Below are 20,480 nucleotides of genomic sequence, written 5' to 3'. Positions count from 1 at the left end.
CCCACGTGTGAACAGAGAAACAAGATGGAGGTAATTGAATTATGGGAGCGGTTTCCCCCATGGTGTTCCCTTGAGAGTGAGTGAGTTCTCAGGAGATCTGATGGTTTTATAAGGGGCACTTTCCCCTTGGCTCAGCACTTTGGCTTCCTGCTGCCCTGTGAAGAAGGTGCCTTGCTTCCCATTCACCTTCCACCATGATTGTAAGTTTCCTGAGTCCTCCCAAGCCATGCTGAACTGTGAGTCAATTAAACCTCTGTCTTTTATAAATTACCCAGTCTCAGACAGTTCTTCATGGAAGTATGAAAATGGACTAATACAACCCTATAGTACATACAGGTTTTTATTTTAACGGGCCTTACAGTCTCTGTCACAACTACTCCTTTATTTGTAGCCCCAGTGCTGCCAAAAAGTATCTGGAAATTGTATTAGGGGGCCTCCATTGTAGGCACCCACTCCCCTCTCTCAACACATATCCAGCACTTATATGTTCTCCATCCCTACAGGTGTATCCTCTGCAGAATGCCATATAAATGCATAACTTCTTTACAATCATACAATAGGGAGCCCAGGATCTGACCTTTACCAGTGAAAAGTCATATAAAATACATCCATATTGTTTTGTGATTAAATATTTTTTCCTCTATTTTGGAGTAAAATTTTATTGAATCAGTGTATTACATTCTATACATTCATCTGTAAAAAGAAATCTTGAGTTTACAGTTTAAAGTGATAACGGTAGCTATAAACATATACAGAACTAAGTGTAAACATAAGTTTTTCATTGACTTTAGTAAGTACCAAGAAAAAGAGCTACTGAGTCAAATGGTAAATATACATTTAACATCAACATGTACCCCAACTATTTTCCAAAGTAGCTGCACCGGTTTTGCATTCCCACAGCAATGAATGAAAATTTCTGGTATTCTCATCATTGGCTGTTGTCATTTTACTTTAGTTATTTGAATAAATGTGTAGTGGTATGATATTGTAGTTTTAATTTGCATTTCTCCGGATCACTAATGATGTTGAACAACTTTTTATATGCTTAGTAGTTTTTATTTTATTTTGTGAGACAGGGTCTTACTCTGTTGCCCAGGCTGAAGTGCAGTGGCCTGATTTCCATTCACTGCAGCCTCCATCTCCCTGTCTTAAGTGGTCCTCCTACCGCAGCCTCCCAAGGAGCTGGGACTACAGGTACATGCCACCGTGCTCAGAAAAATTTTTTAGTTTTTGTAGAGATGGGGTTTTGCCATGTTGCCCAGGCTGGTCTCTAACTCCTAGGTTCAAGTTATCCTTGCACCTCAGCCTGCCAAAATGCTGTGATTACAGGCATGAGCCACTGAGCTGGCCCTATATGCTTAGTTGTTAATTTCTAACCATATCTCTTCTTTGTTTAAGTTTTTTTTTTTTTTTTTGAACATTTGACAAATGGTGAGGCTTTTTTATTGTTAAGTTTTAGGGTTTTAAAATATTAGGAACTTAGAAATTTAATGTTTTAATGCGTAAGATAGGAATATAGATAGAAGGCACATCAATCAAGAGATAAATGGGTTACTCTATGTAAAGTGCTTTGCACATAAGAGATGCTCAGTGCACGTTAAATACTGGTATTGATGTTCCATCTAGGGAAACATGATGTGGCTCTGTATTTATTCAGTTTTGAGGAATAGCAAAGATTATCTTTGTAGTGGATGTATGTCAAGAAGATCTATGACATGTAAGTGTTAAAGAGTTCATCCTGGCAGGGCGCGGTGGCTCACGCCTGTAATCCCAGCACTTTGGGAGCCGAGGTGGGCAGATTATTAGGTCAGGAAATCGACACCATCCTGGCTAACACAGTGAAACCCCGTCTCTACTAAAAATAAAAAAAATTAGCCAGGCATGGTGATGGGTGCCTGTAGCCTCAGCTATTTGGGAGGCTGAGGCAAGAGAATGGCCTGAACCCGGGAGGTGGAGCTTGCAGTGAGCAGAGATCGTGCCACTGCACTCCAGCCTGAGTGACAGAGCAAGACCCTGTCTCAAAAACAAAAACAAAAGAGTTAATCATAAATTTTGAGCTCTTGCTTAACAAAATCGTATAATACGATAAACACACACAGTCCACTCATCTATCCTTCAACAAACACCAAAAATATAAAAATATATTATTGGAAATTAAGTTATCTAAAATTTTATGTGGCTTTTAAATGGTTAGGATTGTAATTATTAGATGAGTATCAGAAAATAAATTATTAGAAAACAACCACTTTTTGTAAATAGACATTCATTTTGCTTATTCATGATCTACTTTTGTAAAAATAAATATGGTATAGCCTGAATTACAAAGACAACTGCACTTTTATCCTTGAAGAGGTGTTCTCTTAATGTATTGTTCACTTTGGCTCAAAATTAAAACTTTTTTTTTTTTTTTTTTTGAGACGGAGTCTCGCTCTGTCGCCCAGGCTGGAGTGCAGTGGCACGATCTCGGCTCACTGCAAGCTCCGCCTCCCGGGTTCACGCCATTCTCCTGCCTCAGCCTCTCCGAGTAGCTGGGACTACAGGCGCCCGCCACCACGCCCGGCTAATTTTTTGTATTTTTACTAGAGACGGGGTTTCACCGTGGTCTCGATCTCCTGACCTCGTGATCCGCCCGCCTCGGCCTCCCAAAGTGCTGGGATTACAAGCGTGAGCCACCGCGCCCGGCCAACTTTTTATAATAAGAGGTGTTCATTTCTCCATCTGACTGCGTCCCATCAGTGGCAATTTGTTTCTCCTGTGAGTATGATGATCTATCTTTAGTGCCCTGTTTTCTGCTCTCTGGAGATGAACACATTTTGTGACTGAAGAATTATGGAGGCTTCTAAGCAGTGACCGACATTAGCACTTGTTTCTCCTGTCTCCACAACAATCCAGGAATAATAGAATGGAATTGAATTGTCACACTTAACTTCAGGGTATAACCTATGAAATTACTACACAAAGATTTGGGTCATTTATATTTAGATAGTATTCTCTTTCAGTCTGAAGTATACTAACTCTCATTTATTGGTGGGAATTTATTTATTCCAAAAATGTATTAGACATACGATTATATGAGATTGTGAGTCATTTACATCTAGATAGGATATTTAAATAATTGTATTTCCAAATACTTTTAAGATATGACAATTTCCAATATATGAACAATGTTATTCAAAGGCTACAAAATGAATTGAAGTTCTAGGACCTAATTTAAACTGCTGAAATGATGTACATAAAACTCTATCTTGAGAATGCACAGACGGTCTTCACTTATACTTTATTTTAGTTAAGTCTTTATTTTCCTCATTCACTCAAAAAACAATGCTTTCGTTCAAAAATGCTATTATCCATTTAAATTAAAATGATTGTAATTACCCTATTAGGAGCAAGTTATTTTGTAGAAAATTATAGTAGATTCATTGATTACATAAATAGATTACTCAATATAATTTCAAAGAGAAGGCCTACAGGGAAAATAGTTGCTCTGCAGTCTATAAAATGTAAAATTAGTTGGAACTGTATAAAACCCCAAACTGGTTTTTAAGAGTAAATAAATTTGATGTACTCACCTACTTAACTTTTTTTTCCCAATTATTTGTTTAGGTTATAAATCAAATGTGCTTTTTCAAAGGAAATGTTAGCAACAGAAAATTTTAAGCAGTTCAAATCTCACATTTGAGAGAGCAGAGAAACCTAAATAGATTAAATTGTATTTCCCAAATAACTCAATGTATGAAAGTCAGTGTTTAAACCTAGGTCAAAAGTGCTACTCATTTTATAGCATTTGTATAATTAATATTAAAATGATGCTTTTTAAATTTTATTCACAATCTTGAATTATTTCTTCTGCTTTTTTAGATAATAGATATTTAAATTTTTGTTTACTTACACAATATTTACATATTTTTAAGGTAGAAGTGATTTTACATAAGTTCAACTAACTCTTATACTGAAAGTCAGTTACCAAATAATTTTCTTATTTCAATTCACACAATCAAAATTCAATAAAAAGACATCTGAATGTTTGAATATATGTATGGTGCATGGTAAACTTAAATTTGGGATTACTCTGATGTAGTAATGTAGTATATTCTTTCTGTATATCCTGCTAAAAGAAAACTTTTTTAAAATAATAATTTTTAAAAGCCTGAATCTATTAGAAAATTACAAGAGATTTTTGCCTACATACAGATATGCATTTTTTTCCTTAAAAATTTGTGAGCTGAAAACAATTTGAGGGCAGTTATTTTTGTATAGAGGCATTTTATTGAACAAGGATTAATATTAATGATTAGTATTAATTTTATCTAGAACTATGTCTGATTTTTCTAAATTCTCTGACTTGCTAATAATGTTAAACATTAGGTTTAATATATATAATTAGGTATGTGAGGATGCACTATATAAATGAAATTGTTTTTAACATTTTGTAAGGTCTGCTACTTTACAAGTTTTATTATCTTTGCTCCATTTTTGATACCAATATTTTAACTGTGATAATTATGCTGGAGACACCAAATCAAGGCATGTTTATATAATCACACTCAAGGATCTCAAGGGTGATTTTCTGGTTATATTATGAAAATTGTAAAAGGAATCAAGTATATATTTCAGATAATAACTCTTAATAAATCATATAAATCTATGTGGTAGATATAGATATAGTAAAACGTATAGATATAGATATATTCAGCAACTTTGTAATTTATCAAAAGGTTTTGGTTAAAACATAAGACATTCCTCAATATAGAATTAGTTCTAAAAATTTGTTGCAATGAAGAATGTTAATAACTTAGCTTCCTGTTTTCTCTGAATAATGAACAATTCAAGATAGACATAGAAGTAAAGCATAATGACATAAAAATGTGAGCTTTGTAACTCATAGTGTTGTTGGCGTAGTGCTTAGCAACAGGGATTTTCCTACACCACACTCCAGTACAGGGCAGCCTTACCTAGTCAGTCATATATGGAGCAGGAACTTTATTGCTAAATTTACAGCATAGCAGAGGCAGAACAGAATTCATTTTCACTGCAGGCTGGGACATCCTAAAGAGAAAAACACATGGAATGGGTGATATGAGCTACCATAGTTTATTTCTTCCTTCCAATATCTCCAGTCACCTCCACTATTGAGGAACTAGTGAACACACATGCACAGGAGCAGTGCTCTAAACGACATTAGATGCCCTTCAATATCTTTGTCAGTGTAAATTCAAAGGAAATATTTTAACTCAAGTAAAAAGAAGACTAGAAAAGAAAGATAACTCATATGGGAATAGCAGAATTTTGTTGTTGTTGTTGTTGTTGTTTTAAATAATCTCTTGTTCTTGGCCAAGGGCACTCTGAGCTGGAAGAAAATATTTAGGAGAAGGATGAGAAATGCTTCTGTACTGAATAAGGGAATTACTCCCAGATGGCAGTGGTGTAAATCTACTTTGATAACAACAATATAGATATATTAAAATATGTTTATAGAAAATGTCTGCAATCTTTTTAGAGTGTAGAGTCCTTCTTGATGGCCTTAATTTATAAAAATTAAATTATTTTATTTAATTAAAAACTGCAAGAGATAACATTTTCTTCTCATAAGATTCAATCAAGTATTTTGCTTTTGAATGAAGAAACAAATAATACATTGTCTGGAAACAATTCTTTGATTTAGTAGTTAGCAGTGAACAGTTGATAAGGTTTGGATGTTTTATCCCTTCCAAATCTCATATTAAAATGTGACCCGTATTGTTGGATGTGGGGCCTAGTGGGAGATATTAGGTCATGGGGGCAAATCCCTCATGAATGGCTTGGTTCTCAAGCCATTGAGTACTCACCTGGGTAATGAGTGGTAAAGAGTTTACAGGAGATCTAGTTGCTTAAAAGAGTATGGCACCTTCCCTCTCTCTCTTGCTCCCTCTCTTGCCCTATGAAGTGCTGGCTCCTCTTCCAATTCTACCATGATTGTAATCTTCCTAAGGCCCTCACCACAAGCAGATGCTGGCACTATGCATTGTGTACAATCTGCAGAACCAAGGGCCAAATAAATCTATTTTCTTTACAAATGACCCAGTCTTAGGTATTTCTTTTACAACAACACAAACACACTAACACGCTGGTGAAAATCAACTTAAATCCTTAAATACAGGTAATCTAAGAGTTGTGAAATTTATATTTCCCCTTCAAAAATTAGCATTCTAAATTCTCTCCTTACAATTTGTTTTACTTTATACCCATCCAACTTCCTATGCTCAAGTTTTCAGAAGACATTGAAGAACATCACATCATTAGAAAGAAGCAGAAAAAAAAATGGCTATGAAAATTAACCATACACTGTATTGAATTAATAGAGTTTTGCTGAACAATTTTTGTTAATTGAGTTTATATTTTTAGGTATAATATTTTCCTGCATGATATCATTAGGCAGTTTTTTTTAAATGTAAGATATTTGCAGCAAATGGTCCCAAGGATCCCAATTATTAAATAAAACACAAATACAAATCAATTTCAGTATATCAAATATGCTTTAATAATTATTTTAGGTAGCTATAAAAGTAGAGTTACAAGATTGAGAGGCATTTTGTCTTCTGGGAAGGCTTTAAAAACATTAAGCTAGATTTCCCACCATCAAAGATTTATGTGTAAGAGATTTGTCTTCATTGTGTTTTAATTAGAGCAAACAATTTGCCCATGGGGCATCTAAACTTAAAATGAGTTTGACATCACAACACAGTTTACATTCTCTGAGGAAAAATTAAAGAAAACTAAAGGATTTTATTTTTCAGACATCAAATCACAAAACAAAACAGTTAGTACAATTTTCTTTGGGTTCTCAGTGGTATATTTATGTCTTCAGGGTTTAAAAAAACACACCGTTTTGCATGCTTAAAGTAAAAGATTCGGTTCAAGAGTTCACCTTTGTACGATCTTTGCAATTTTTCTTTAAATCTGTAGGTCTAAAACTTTGCTAAAATAAAAAATGTTTACTGAGAAACAAGTTCACATGAGTTGCTCGCTGAAAGAAACTGCTAAAGGGAATGCACAAAGATATGGAACACAATTATACAAAGTAAATACTCATCGAACATGCCAGATGTTTCCTGAATTTAAATAGTTAAATGGCCATCGTGGAAGAAACATTTTAGTTTTGAATTCTATAATAAGCAAAATAATTTTCTTATATAGAAACATTTATTCCTTTGTGTATAAACCAAATCAAATATCATATATAAGTGATGCATAAGATATGAATCATGTATAATGTAGCTTATCCAAACATATTTTAAATAAACCTGTCAATATTGTTTATATTATCAACATAGAACTGTTTTAAGAGAAATCATTTCTTTATTTTTCATCTCAATCAATATTCATAAAAGATGATATAAGTTAGATGACTCAACTCACCTGCACTGAAAGCATTGGATAAGTGAATTACAAATTTTTGCTCAAATATGGAAAAAATCTGACTGATTATAATTGAAATCATGAGCTGCTATTTACTTTTCCTGCAAACTCTTTACTTAATATAAAATCTAGACATTAAAGAAACTAATTTATCTTCTTAAGTGCTATAAACATTTTCTCTCATTTCATTATTTTTTTGATTGTCAATTTTGATAGTGTTCAACTAGAAGTCGAGAATAGGAAATCCACTAACATAGGTTCTGTTTTCATATATTTTTGAAACATTGAAGTCAACCTGAACCCAACTCCACTCTTGAGGCTAATGTTGAATACCTGGCTGAAAGCAATGCCAAACCAATATCTCTGAAATATAAAGTTCGCTATTATAATTTTCTTTATGATTTTATTTATATATTAATGTATATATGAGAAAGCAAATATTAGACTTGAAAAATAATATGTTTTACTTAAAAACATGCTAAGGTCTACAATATTGTTATTTCTTAACTATATGACCTTGGGTGGGCCATTTACTTAGTTTCTCATTGCATTGGTTTTCTTTCTTGAAAAGTGAAGAATTGTTTTCTTTGTAATTATCTCATAATTATTTTCTGAAAACTTAAAACACTGGAAACATTGGCTGGCATTGAGTAAATTATATTAGTTTGTAGTATTAATATCGATTCACATTTTGTCTACTTAAAATTATATAATGACTGCTCATTTTCTGCATGATTTTATAGGACATAAATTTAGATACAAATCAAGACGTATTTGAAATAACGTTTTATACATTCAACCTCACATTTATTGGTTGAAACTCCACATTTCTCTGTATTTGATAGCTTAGGTGACGTTCACATCTTATTTTGCCTCATTATTGAACAGTGTCTTATCTAATTTTCTATATGTAATAATTTATTTATTCTTGTCTGGCTTTCATGATAGTGTATACTGCATATTTTGAGACATAGTACATTTAATTATTTTTTTGCTTAAAAAGAAAACTAGTTTCATGTCCATTGAATCTTCAGTTTAAACTTAGAATTTAAAATAAAAAACTGTTCTATGGCAATGATCATAAACTCACAAACTGATGTCTCATGGTTTGGATTACGGCTGACTGACAGAATGACCTTAAAGGGCCGTGTGTGTGCATGTTTACTCAACTTAAAATAAAAGAATTTTCTTTATGGGTTTATTTTACTAAGATTAGTGAGCCTTTTAAATGAGTCAGGTGCTTCTGATCCATCATATATGTCCTTGCCCTGTCCCTCTGTACTCACAAATCAGAGTCTACATGATGTAATATCATTTGAAGGTAGACTGTGATAAGTTAAAGATGCATATTATAAACTATGAAGTAACTACCAAAATAACAAAATAGTTAAACCTAAAACCCATTAAAGAAAAAAATAGGATCATAAAAATCAACATAAAGCAGAAAAAATATGCACCAGAAAAACATATAATAAAATAGAAAAGAAATCGTGGGATGCTGGATTTAAAACCAACAATATAAATAATCTGATTAAATGTATATTGCATAAACTTAAAGTCAGAGCTTATCAGATTGGATAAACAAGTGAGACACAAATGTATGCTATCCACAAGAAGTGAATGTTAAAAGAGTACTCTGTTTGGCTGGTGTAGTGGCTCCCAGCAATTTGGGAGGCCAAGGTGGGTGGATTACTTGTGGTTAGGAGTTTGAGACCAGCCTGGCCGACACTGTGAAACTCTGTCTCTACTTAAAATACAAAATTAGCAGGCGTGGTGGTAGAAAGCTGCAATCCCAGGAGGCTGAGGCAGGAGAATCACTTGAACCCAGGAGGTAGAGGTTACAGTGAGCCTAGATCACGCCACAGCACATGAGCCTGGGTGACAGAGTGAGACTCTGTCTCAAAAAAAAAAAAAAAAAGAATACTCTGTTAATGCTTAGTCAAAAGGAGTGCTATAACAGCTTGGATAGTTTAGATTTCAAAGAAAATAATATAACCAGAGTTAAATGAGTTCAATTCTTAATTACATACTGGCTAATTAACTGAGGTCCAACATTCTTAAATGTTGATCCACCTATTAACAAAACTTCAAAATATATGAAGCTAAAACTGATAGGAATACAAGGAAAATAGGCATTCAACAAAATTGACACTCAACAGAGATTTTAATAATATCATCTTAATGATCATACAGAGTGCAACAATAAATTCAGTAAGAATATTTAAGACATGAAAAACGCTATCAATTAACTTGACATACTTTTTATTTATAGAACATTTCACCCACCAACAGCAAAATATATATATTCCTATATGCTTATAATATTTCTCAAAATACTCTGTACTTTGCACTGTAAAATAAATCTCAATGTGTTTATAAGAATATAATTCATACAAAAATTTATATCCATTAAAGTAAATTAGAGAAAAATAACAAAAATTTATTAAAAATAGACACATTTTAGAAATTAAAGAAGACAATTCTAAATACTAATGGGACAAAGAAAAAATCAAAAGAGAAATTAGAATAAATGTGAAACTGAATACATTGGAAAACACAGTGTATAACAATTTGTAGAATGCTGCCAAAACAGCACTTTGCATAAAATTTATAGCATTAAATGCTTATATTAGAAAAGAAGAACAATAGACAGGTTGATTCTCTATTTTTACTTTTTTTTTTTATTATACTTTAGGTTTTAGGGTACATGTGCACAACGTGCAGGTTTGTTACATATGTATCCATGTGCCATGTTGATTTCCTGCACCCATTAACTCGTCATTTAGCATTAGGTATATCTCCTAATGCTGTCCCTCCCGCCTCCCCCAACCCCACAGCAGTCCCCAGGGTGTGATGTTCCCCTTCCTGTGTCCATGAGTTCTCATTGTTCAATTCCCACCTATGAGTGAGAACATGTGGTGTTTGGTTTTTTGTCCTTGCGATAGTTAGCTTTTATGAATAGTGCTGCAATAAATGTGGGAGTGCAGATATCTCTTCAATATTCTGATTTCTTTTTTTTTTTTGGATATATATCCAGTAGCAGGATTGCTGAATCATATATTCGACTTTCAGAATAATCTGTAGCAATACCATCTGTATAATACCTGACATTTATGATGTATTTATTCTCACTTGCTCCCTGTCTCTTGCTTTTCTAATCAATATTTTTAGAAATATATACATTTTACTGATCTTCTTAAAGAAACTAGCTTTTGGTTTCATTGGTTATCTCTAAAGTATATTTTCGACTTCCCTGATTTCTGCACTAATTTTTATTAATTCTTGTTTGTGCCTAGTTTGGCTGGATATGAAATTCTGGGTTGAAAATTCTTTTCTTTAGAAATGTTGAGTATTGGCCCCCACTCTCTTCTGGCTTGTAGGGTTTCTTCAGAGAGATCCGCTGTTAGTCTGATGGGCTTCCCTTTGTGGGTAACCCGACCTTTCTCTCTGGCTGCCCTTAACGTTTCTTCCTTTGTTTCAACCTTGGTGAATCTGACAATTTTGTGTCTCGGGGTTGCTTTTCTCGAGGAGTATCTTTGTGGTTTTCTCTGTATTTCCTGAATTTGAATGTTGCCTGCCTTGCTAGGTTGGGGAAGTTCTCCTGGATAATATCCTGAAGAGTGTTGTCTAACTTGGTTCCATTCTCCCCGTCACTTTCAGGTACACCAATCAAACATAGATTTGGTCTTTTCACATAGTCCTGAATTTCTTGGAGGCTTTGTTTGTTTCTTTTCACTCATTTTTCTCTAATCTTCTCTTCTCACTTTATTTCATTAATTTGATCTTCAATCACTGATATCCTTTCTTACAATTGATTGAATCAGCTGTTGAAGCTTTTTTATGCTTCCCCAAGTTCTCATACTGTGGTTTTCAGCTTCATCAGCTCATTTAAGCTCTTCTCTACATTGGTTGTTCTAGTTAGCCATTTGTTTAACCTATTTTCCAGGTTTTTAGCTTCCTTGCAATGGGTTAGAACATGCTCCTTTAGCTCAGAGAAGTTTGTTATTACCGACCTTCTGAAGCCTACTTGTCAACTCGTCAAACTCATTCTCCGTCCAGTTTTGTTCCCTTGCTGGCGAGGAGTTGTGTTCCTCTGGAGGAGAAGAAGCTTTCTGGTTTTTGCCATTTTCAGCCTTTCTGCTCTGGTTTCTCCCCATCTTTGTGTTTTTATCTACCTTTGGTCTCTGATGTTGGTGACCTACGCATGGGGTTTTGGTGTAGATGTCCTTTTGTTGATGTTGATGCTATTCCTTTCTGTTTGTTAGTTTTCCTTTGAACAGACAGGCCCCTCAGCTGCAGGTCTGTTGGAGTTTGCTAGAGGTCCACTGCAGACCCTGTTTACCTGGGTATCACCCGCAGAGGCTGCAGAACAGCAAATATTGCTGCCTGATCCTTCTTCTGGAAGCTTCATACCAGAGGGGCACTCACTTGTATGAGGTGTCTGTTGACTCCTACTGGGAGGTGTCTCCCAGTCAGGCTACCTGGGGGTCAGGGACCCACTTAAGGAGGCCGTCCATCCATTATCGGAGTTCCAACGCCCTGCTGGGAGAACCACTGCTCTCTTCAGAGCTGTCAGGCAGGGACATTTAAGTCTAGAGAAGTTCTCTGCTGCTTTTTATTCAGATATGTCCTGCCCTCAGAGGTGGAATCTAGAGAGGCAGTAGGCCTTGCTGAGTTGTGGTGGGCTCCACCCAGTTCAAGCTTTCCTGCTGCTTTTTTTACACTGTGAGCATAGAACTGCCAACTCAGGCTTCAACAATGGCGATGCCCCTCCCCTCACCAAGTTCCCAGGTCCCACACTGATCTCAGACTGCTGTGCTAGCAGTAAGCAAGGCTCTGTGGGCATGGGACTCGGGGAGCCAGGCATGGGAGGGGATCTCCTGGTCTGCTGGTTGTGAAAACCATGGGAAAATCACAGTATTTTGGCAGGAGTGTACTGCTCCTCCAGGTGCAGTTACTCATGGCTGTCCTTGGCTAAGAAAGGGAAATCCCCCGACCCCTTGCACTTGCTTGGTGAGTTGATGCCCCGCCCTGCTTCGGCTCGCCCTCCATGGGCTGCACCCACTGTCCAGGGTATCTGGTGGAAGAAATTTTTAAGCAGCAAATCATTAAATGGTTGATTTAGGTGCTACTAAAGGCATTCAGTTTTATTAGGGAAGTAGAGCATAAAAGTTCAGAAAATTTGCAGCCTGACAATGCGATAGAAATGAAAATCCCATTTTCTGAGAAGAAATTCAAGCTGGCTGCAGAAATTTGCATAAGTAACAAGGAGCTGAATGTTAATCCCCAAGACAATGGGGAAAATGTCTCTAGGGCATATCAGAGGGCTTCATGACAGTCCCTCCCTTCACAGGCCTGGTGGCATAGGAGGAAAAAAAACAGTTTTATGGGCCAGGCTCAGGGTCTGTATGCTGTGTGCAGTCTAGGGCCTTGGTGTCCTGAGTCCCAGCTGATCCAGCCACGACTAAAATGGGCCAAGTTACAGCTCAGGCCACGGCTTCAGAGAGTGAAAGCCCCAAGCTTTGTCAGCTTCCATGTGGTGTTGAGCCTGCGGGTGCACAGAAGTCAAGAATTGAGGTTTGAGAACCTCTTCCTAGATTTCAGAGGATGTATGGAAACAACTGGATGTCCAGGCAGAAGTTTGCAACAGGGGCAGGGCTCTCATGGAGAACCTCTCCTAGGACAATGAAGAAGGGAAATGTGTGGTCAGAGCCCCTACACAGAGTCCCTACTAGAGCATTGCCTAGTGGAGTTGTGAGAAAAGGGCCACTTTCTTCCAGACCCCAGAATGGCATGTCCACTGAAAGCTTGCACCATGCACCTGAAAAAGCCACAGACACTCAACACCAGCCTGTGAAAGTAGCCAGGAGGGAGGCTGTACCCTGCAAAGCTACAAAAGGGGAGCCACCCAAGACCACGGGAGCTCACCTCTTGCATCAGCATGATCCAGATGTGAGACACAGAGTCAAAGGAAATCATTTTGGAGCTTTAAGATTTGACTGCCCCTCTGGATTTTGGACTTGCATAGGAGCCTGTAGCCATTTGTTTTGGCCAATTTCTCCCATTTGGAACAGCTGCAATTACCCAATGCCTGTACCCACATTTTATCTAGGAAGTAACTAACTTGCTTTTGATTTTTACAGCCTTATAGGCAGAAGGGACTTGCTTGGTCTCAGATAAGACATTGGACTATGGACTTTTGAGTTAATGTTAAAATCAGTTAAGACTTTGAGGAATTGTTGGGAAGGCATGATTGGTTTTGAAATGTGAGGACATGAGATTTAGGAGGGGCTGGGGTGGAATGATAGAGTTTGGCTGTGTCCCCACCCAAATCTCATCTTGAATTGTAACTCCCACAATTCCCACGTGTCATGGGATGAACCTGGTTGGAGGTGACTGAATTACGGGGTCAGGTCTTTCCTGTGCTGTTCTTCCAATACTAAATGAGTCTCACAAGATCTGATGGTTTTAAAAATTGGAATTTCCCTGCACAAGCTCTCCTTTTGCCTGCTGCCATCCACATAAGCTGTGATTTGTTCCTCCTTGCCTTCTACCATGATTGTGAGGCCTCCCCAGCCATGTGGAACTGTAAGTCCTTTAAACCTCTTTCTGTTCTAAATTCCTCAGTCTTGAGTATGTCTTTATCAGCAACATAAAAATGAACTAACACAATCAGTCAATAAAAGAAAATTTTAAATACTTTGTTCAACAATCATTTATGTCTTTCACCTGCCTTCTCATCTGAACCCTGGTTTTGATACTTTCTTCAATTCTTTCCCCCTTAACCATTTTCCTGGGAATGACTTAAAATCACCTTCTTTTCCAGAGAAGACCTTTGGCCCAAAGTAATTCCATAACTCTTGCCAGTCATTTGTTCATAAATAGACATGTAATCTAATTCTGTCAAATGGGAAATCAGGGGGTACCTACCCAGAAGTTTCTAGAAGAAAAAGTAGGCTTTCTTTCTTTAAAAAGATTTACACTAGTAAGGAGTCACTTCTTTTTCTTATTGTTTCTAGATCACCTGAATGAACCATATTTATCATATCTGAACTTTAAAGCAAAGTTCCAATAGGATGAGCTTGACAAAGTTCATTGACACTGACATTGACAGAGGCAGAAGAAATTTACATCTCAACTTTGAATTGATAATTGTAACCAATTTCTGGGCCGTAAGTCATAAGGGAATGTCTTCTGGGATTTTTTTCTTGTAAGTTTGCTGTCTCTAAAGAGAATTACAGGAAATGATTGTTTATCATTTTTTTTTTAGATGAAGCTGGGAAATTGAGGTTTCTGTAAATTCTCAGAATTCTGTTAACATACAAATGAATTCAACACCATAGTTTAGAGAATAGGGGGCAAAATAGTCTAAATCCAAAAAGATTCTATTGCTATGCCACAGAATCATAATGCCAGCCCCACTATTAAACTGCTTGTATGAAAAAATTCATACTAACACCTTCATGTTAGAAATGTTTGCAACCAAATATATACTGATAGAGCTGCCAGTGTTTTATAAACACACTAACTGTGATAGAATAAATCACTATGAACTTTTCTGAGGGCAATTTGCCATTATATAACAAAAGCCTAAAAATCTCACTCCGATTTTTCAATCTAAAAATACTTCCTAAGGAAATTGTTTCAGTGAAAAATGAGTATTTATACCAAAATGTTCACAACAGAATTATTTATAAAGGTGTAGGCCGGGCACGGTGGCTCACGCTTGTAATCCCAGCACTTTAGGAGGCCGAGGCGGGCGGATCACGAGGTCAGAAGATCGAGACCACAGTGAAACCCCATCTCTACTAAAAATACAAAAAATTAGCCGGGCGTGGTGGCGGGTGCCTGTAGTCCCAGCTACTCGGAGAGGCTGAGGCAGGAGAATGGCGTGAACCCGGGAGGCGGAGCTTGCAGTGAGCCGAGATTGCGCCACTGCACTCCAGCCTGGGCGACAGAGCGAGACTGCGTCTCAAAAAAAAAAAAAAAAAGTGTAAATTTATAAAATGATAATCATCTACAATAGCCTGTTGCTGAATACACAGATCCACAATGTTAACATTTTTCAGCTTTTTAAAAAGTGTTTTTGAAGTTAATTGTATTAGCTTGAGGATATATTTAGGATTACAGTTTAGTAAGAAATGTAGGACAATAATTTGCTTATGCAGATTTATTTAAATCATGTTAATGTGTAGAACACGTGATGAATATATTTTTCAAATCTTTTCTATATTGTATAGTCTCATTTTTTAATGAGAAAATTCTACTGTCATTAAAGAAAAGTAATAGACAAACTCTGCGATCATAATAAAACAAAAACTAGAAATTGATTTTTTTTTTTTTTTTTTTTGGAAAGGATCTCTCTTACTCAGGCTGGATTATACCTTTTGAGCGACAGTTAAGCACTGCTATAATTTAAGATTAATAAGGTAAAAAAGGATATATTTAAAAGTGTTTCTTCTACTCAGGGTCACCTCTAAAATTTAAATGTTCCTTTTAAATTAAATATAATTTAGATATGTTGCATGTTCTTATCAGATAGTACATGCTCTGATGGAGCACAAATAAATTTGTAGTTATCATGACCAAAAAAATTCATAAAAATTGATTTGTCATTAATTAACTATATTATTATAAAATATGTAAGGTTAAAGCAAGAGTTATATATTTTTAATGTTCATTGTCTTTAGATCACTGTGTCATTAAATAATGAAAAATATGCAATTTGGCTAGTGAATTTATGACTTCATAACATTTTTAGGCACTGTAATAGGTCAATATTAGACTTGAGCAATTCAAATTCTCAAGGAAATTGTGCATGTTTATATTTTAATTTTATCTTATAAATAAGTATGACCAAGTATTCATGTCCTATATGAGGAAGTCTCCTAGGGTACTCTCCTCACTAACCATGGTTAGTATCAGCATTTTGCACTCAGCCAAGATTTTAGTTTCAAAACTTCTATTGATAAACACTCTGCATAGCTCCAATGAATTAAATCACATTAGGAAAACATGGACCAAGTTAGATTTTCCTTGTATGCCTAGCACTTAAAACCAGTCCAAAGGGAATGTAAAAACCCCCTGCATATGGCTCAAGTACAGTTACAAACCAAGGTTGCATGTAAATGAGAATGCATAGGCAGCATTGCCATCTGTCCACAAAGTCCTTCCTGATTTGCTTGTCTAAAATGTTACAGGCTTAGTTAAAGCAAGCAGCACCGCCGGAAAAAGTGAGGAAGACAGCTGCCTCCTCTCTGCAACAGAGCAACGCAACACTCACTAATAGGAGTTGGGACCTGTCTAATCACAGATATCTCAAATGGTTTCTCAGCAGTCTATCCATCTATCACCGGCATATCCAAATCCTTAAAATTTTCTATGAATGAGTAATGACTAATCCTTTTGCTCTATTCAAATGAGATTTCTTGCCTTTTATAGATCATAGGCTACATTAATTTAAAAAAAAGAAGAAGAAGAAAAATGAAAGATGCTTTAAGTGTAGTTGGCTTTAGATTTCAACAGTAAAATATTACATAGCACACAGTGGTATAGCTTTCATACAAAGATATATGAGATGCCTTGTTTCTATTATAGAGATTGGGGTCACTTCAAATTTAGTGTAAATAACTTACATTGCATATCCATGACAATTTAAACCAGTTCAAATACTCAAGTGGTTGAAGAAGTGAAGCCACTCTCTCAGCTATAGTTACTGGATTCATATATTATTAGTCATATTAAGACTTCTTGCATGTAAAGATAAAAAGGGAGTTATGGGCCGGGCACGGTGGCTCATGCCTGTAATCCCAGCACTTTGGGAGGCCGAGGCAGGCAGATCACCTGAGGTCAGGAGTTTGAGACCAGCCTCAACATGGAGAAACCCCATCTCTACTAAATATACAAAATTAGCTGGGCATGGTGGCACATGCCTGTAATCCCAGCTACTCAGGAGGCTGAGGCAGGAGAAATACTTGAACCTGGGACACGGAGGTTGCAGTGAGCCGAGATAGTGCCGTTGCACTCCAGCCTCGGCAACAAGAGCAAAACTCCGTCTCAAAAAAAAAAAAAGATGGGATGAGTTATGTTGCCTTTTTCTTAATCAGGCTATTGGTTATACCAACTACATGTGAACTAATTGAGAAATGCAATTGTGCCTGTTGAGAAAAACTTCTGTTTAATGGCAAACAACTGTTCTTTCAACCATTATTTTCAACAATTTTTGTTGATGGTGTCACTTATAAACAGGTAGGTACCTCATTTGTTTCTTTTAATACCAATCATCAACCCAAATGAAAACACTCCATGAAGAAAATGGGCTTTCAGTTAGTGTTTGTTTTCAGAGAAAATTACTTGACATAAATAATCTATCTGTAGTTATCAGTATTGCAATATTATTGTTACTATTAAATAAATGACAGCAAGTTTTTGGCATATAGGAAGCTCTCGGTAAATGGTATGTTCATTCACTTATTCACCAAATAAATGTTTAGAGTTCTTGCTACAGACAATACACTGGTACATTCTGAGTAGTTAACATTTAACAAATAAACACTTCCACCTTTTAGCCATTTTATAATGTTTAACACAATAGGTTTGTTAAACAGAAGTTCATAATATGCCATAATCAGAACAAAATGTAACTACGGAATTTTAAAAAGTAATGATTCCAGCATATAGAATATAGATAATCCATGTAATTGATGTTAATCTCTATCACGATTTTCTGTTTTTAAGCATAACAATCTTCTAAAATATTATTTAAAATATCAGTTTTATCCACTTAAATATGGTTGTTCTCCTTTGCGTGTTTAAATGAAGTTGCAGTCATTATATAACATGAAAGATATTTATTGTACTTGAGGATATCATACAGGGTTTCCCTCATGGAGTGATGTGAAAGACCCTAGAAAATCAATCTGTCCCCAGTGTCTGTTAACAGCAACATTCCCCCCTTTGTTAATATATGCAACTACATTACTGTTCTTTTAGAAAATTAAATTATTCTGCTAAGTTATATCACTGTTCCAATTGGTTGCCTACTCAATGAACATTTACTGCCTCATTCCTTTCAAATAGGTTGCTGATTTTTTTGTCCACCCCTCTATACATGACTCACAGAAGGTGGTCCCTTAGCCAGTTCCAGGGGCGTATTCTGATTGATGAGACCAGCATGGAAATCTTATATTATAGTCATTGGTTGAATGTGGAAGAGCTTATGACTGATAGTAACTGATGAGAATAAGGAAAAGTTTTCTGTGGTTTTAACAAATAAGTCCTTTCTTCTATGAAAAAAAAAAAAAACAGGAATACAGAATCCCTCTTTTTGTGAATGTTATTTGGTCTACATGTGAAACCTGAAAACACTTTAAGTAATACATTTTGCACAAGGTTGGAGCAAAAATATATAAGGCAACAGAAACAACAAGTAAAAGTTTGAACCAGGGAATATTTGAAGGCTGCTCAGTATCTGGACTTCCTATTACATAAACTCATTTAGATCCTTGTTTTATCAGGAAGTTTCAGTTCAGCTTTCTTTAATTTGCTGCCAAGATCATCCTAACTGCTAATTATTATTCCACTGCAAATTAGTTTTTTCATTTCTTTTCTAGCGAGTAGGGCAACACTGGCAGTGAGGGAGCTGAGAAAACGAAGTGACAGAATATAAATGGTATATATGGTAACAGAATATAAAATAATATATGGTAACAGGAAAGGAAAATCAAGCTACCTTCTTCAAAATTTTCTGCAATGCGTGATTTTTAGTTCAATATGCCCAAATGCCAAACTTGTACTTCAAACAGGTTGTTCTCAGAGCTAATATTAAATCACAAGTATTGCTCTAAACCTTTAATTTAATAGGATTAACATAGTTAAATAGAACGTTTTAAATTTTCTAACACTAATCTAATAATCTCATTTGCATAGGTCTAAATTTGCATGTGTTAAAATTTAAATGTAGATTTTAAACTCTTACACCTTCTCAAATACTACCACAATGTATTTCGTAACATATTGCAGAACAAAGTTGCGTATTTGAATTTCTTAAAATCAAGTTATCTACCCTGTTAATGATCAGATTACCCTAAATATAAGAGAAAGTATTTATCTTTTTTTTCATCCTTACAATATCAGATTCTAGCTTAAAATTAGATTAGAGGAAGCAGAGATAGAAGAAAGACTTTGTGAAAACCCCTCTGTAGGAAGCCTACATTAACTCTACCTTTCCCTAAATTTACAGATTTCCTAAGAACTTTGCGGCAGGCCCTGTAGATTGGTTACTGAACATTGTTACTCATTCCTCCGCTATAACAACAGGAACTCTAAAGCGCACCTTCCTAGACTACATGGAGTGTCCTGTGCAATAGCATTAATCCATAACCATAATAAGTATGAAGTAGTTTTTGTCTGGGTCATCTGAGAGTATTAAAGACCCAAGATTTTACTATTTACCCTTCACTTTTATCTGCCCCTTGTTTCTGACTCTTCTACCTGCTTAGAATACAGATTGAAAGCCTTCCCTAACAAAAAAGATTTTGAGATGGATTTTTTTTCCTAGCTACTACAAGGTATATTTTATATTGCAGATTTAATTTTTGTGTTTTTTAAAATTACACAAGAGATTCATTAACATTCTGCAATTGAATGACAAACACAGAAATGTAAAAAGATCTTTATCATTTCTTAAGAGATGGAATCTTTTCCTACCTGGTTGATTCTACCTACCATCCAAACACACACAATGATGAAGGCATTCATCATTGAGGTTGGAGGACATAGCTCAGTATGAAGTTCAAATGGGTTTCTCTCTGAATCCCAGGATAAAGCTTGACTACTCAATTACATGTTTTACTAGTTATGGACAAGCTTCTCCATATGAAAGTGTTGACAGTTGTTGTGAAACCTCGGATCTTGCCTCCTTAGTTTAAAAGAATTTAAACAGGAGACACAGAGCAAAGGAGCTGCAGCATAGAACAATTTATTGCAAAGGAGAAAGCACACTCTGAACATTAGGTACAGAAAAGATTACTCCCTCAGAGATGGTTCAGAGCAGGCTGCTCGTAAAGATGAGACAGTGTTAACTA

At 35.7% G+C, this 20,480-nt stretch overlaps 1 long non-coding RNA gene across 1 annotated transcript in view; it reads right to left on the bottom strand.

Annotated features, from left to right (window-relative positions):
- The window catches only part of LOC131381736 (uncharacterized), a 155,896-nt gene that overhangs the window by 44,100 nt on the left and 91,316 nt on the right, over nucleotides 1–20,480 (bottom strand). Inside the window, exon 2 of the long non-coding RNA XR_009210636.1 lies at nucleotides 4,953–5,046. This is a non-coding gene — a long non-coding RNA (uncharacterized LOC131381736). The remainder of the gene's footprint in view (nucleotides 1–4,952; nucleotides 5,047–20,480) is intronic.

This window comes from Hylobates moloch, unplaced genomic scaffold, assembly GCF_009828535.3.
Source record: "Hylobates moloch isolate HMO894 unplaced genomic scaffold, HMol_V3 SCAFFOLD_17, whole genome shotgun sequence".
Lineage (NCBI taxonomy): Eukaryota > Metazoa > Chordata > Mammalia > Primates > Hylobatidae > Hylobates > Hylobates moloch.
This window is presented reverse-complemented; position numbering and strand designations above follow the sequence as displayed.